This window comes from Gigantopelta aegis, unplaced genomic scaffold (assembly GCF_016097555.1).
Source record: "Gigantopelta aegis isolate Gae_Host unplaced genomic scaffold, Gae_host_genome ctg2162_pilon_pilon, whole genome shotgun sequence".
In the NCBI taxonomy this organism is placed as follows: Eukaryota; Metazoa; Mollusca; class Gastropoda; order Neomphalida; family Peltospiridae; genus Gigantopelta; species Gigantopelta aegis.
Window position 1 is genome coordinate 80620 of NW_024532860.1, and position 2443 is coordinate 83062.

Here is a 2443-nt window from a genome sequence, read left to right on the forward strand (position 1 = left end):
CATTACAAGTAGCATTATTATCCTTAAGATTCTTTTCTTTCCAATAACTTCCTATAAGTATCAGCAAGATATTTGCTCAGGTACTGTTTTAATTAGTTGGATTTTTTCCTTTTATTTTATTGTCACATTCAACCTTTTTGAGGTCTTAATCTTGCAAACATTATTGTTTTGGTGCTTCATCATCTTCAAAAGTATTCCCAAACTGGGCTTGCTTTTGGTCTCCCAGTTGACATAGCAGAAGTTTTCAACTTCCTGTCTTTTTTACTGTCTACTGATGTATGCCCAGCACACAGTTGTATTGTGCATTGTGATAGTTTTTGTACAGCCAAAGTGAAAGGTATACATGTGCTTATATTGAATTGTGCTATCTGTCATTATCAGTTAACTTATAAACAAGTTACGTATCACTTACTAGTGGTTTATCTTTTGTGCAAGTATGACAGTTATTTATTGAGTACAGGTATCTGTTGGTTTAGTTCGGAACTAGCTATAATAGTTTATAGTTAGTTTTTTTTGCCATTATTGCATTTAACTTTAGTTAGTTTGAGTTAGTTTTCTTGGTTTCAAAAAACTTTTAGTTAGTATTAGTTAGTTAATTGTCAGATGAAAAAGATTTATTTAGTTATATTTAATTAACTAAAAGTCAAACAACTAAACTAAAAAGGTTTAGTTTTAGTTATAGTTAACTAAAACAACACTAGCATACATACTATTGTGAACTGGGTTATAATAGAAGTCAATAATGAAGTCATAAATTATCACAATATTAATATGAACATTACAAACAAACCTACTAGTATATCAATAGAAACATGATAAATTAAATAAATATTGAATTATATCTTCAAATTTATTGCTGTAGAACTGATTACCTAGATTGAGACATAGAGATTATAATTCATCAAGTATCAATTAGTAATAATAAATATATATAAAAGTCAATATTCTATTCATTATGCAACAAACTGGACATCTTCTCTTTTTGTATCAATGTCTCTTAATGTTTGAATGCTCCACACCAGTAAGTGTTTTTCTGTTATTATTGTACAAGCACCTACTTTTACAAAAGTCTCAATTAGTACTGTCCCTAGCTTACTACACTCCATAGTAAAAAGGTAATCTGGAACTTTTGCTCGATTTTCTTAGGATAGGAGGTATAAATGATGAAATAAAGATGTTTATTTTCCATTTCCTGTTTCCTTCATGTCTTAAAATAATAACATTTAGATGTCAGGTGGTAATAACTATTTTATTTGCCAAAATTGAAATGGAATAGTTTTTCAATGAACATAATGATAAAAGTGTGCATATTAATATTAGCTACCCCCAAAAGTAAAGTAAAGATACCAGACTACCTTCACAGTGGATCATACACAGTCATAGTAAGCTAATGAGACTAGGTATTAGCTAGCTGTATAAGTACATACAAGATACAAGTGAAAATAATTAATATTGTCAACTACAACCTTTTATACCATCATTAACTTTTTTACTGTGTACGGGACATTCGTTCTAAACAATTTGTTTGGAGTAAAAAATTTTGTGGTGTCTCCACCCAATAAAGTGGAAAATGTTGAAAAAATATTATTACTTGCCTACTAAGGTTAAATGTATTAATTATATCACATGTGTTTTTAATTATAATATTTACAATATCAGTATTTATTGTTGAACTATGTCATACAATAAACATTAACAATCATTTTTCAGCAAATGTTATCATGAAATGTTTAATCACATCTGTGATCCCACTTTCAAACCTTTTTATTAAGTGACCAATAATATCTCATCATTGTGTTGGTGACTGTAGCATTTGTCTTTGTTCACATGCCATTAATTTTCTCTGTAGAATTGTCAATGTAATAATTCGTACAATTGGGTGTAGTAATGCATTGTTATATTTATTATGTAATGTTACTTATTGTTTGTTACTTTATTTTGACATTATACTTTTAGTTTATCTTATGTATTATAGAATTGATATAGGTGCTCAAATAAACCTAATTTATGGAGCTATTTTAAAAGCATTATAATTTATAGAAGCATCCCTCTATATATTTTATTTATATTTATATTTATAGTAGCAGTCACTTTTGAGAAATTGAAGACTGTATAAGTTTTCAAAATAATGTTATCCTTAAGAAAATATCAAAAAATATCAAGAAAATCTAAATAATCTTTTCCAAACAGCTCATTGCTAAAAATGCCATTTGTTGTGGTACTACCCACATTCCATACATTTCAATATTATTTTTCAGTCATACCTTTTACACAAAGATTCTGTCCTTGTCATCCTTACCATCTGTTTGTTAAGTAGATGTTCTTCAACTACAAGTGAACAAATGACATCATAACCTTGTTAATAGTATATTTTACAGTTATTACAGTTTCATCCTCGGTCAGTCAATACCACTCTTAACTCAACAGTTAGTTTTACTTGTGA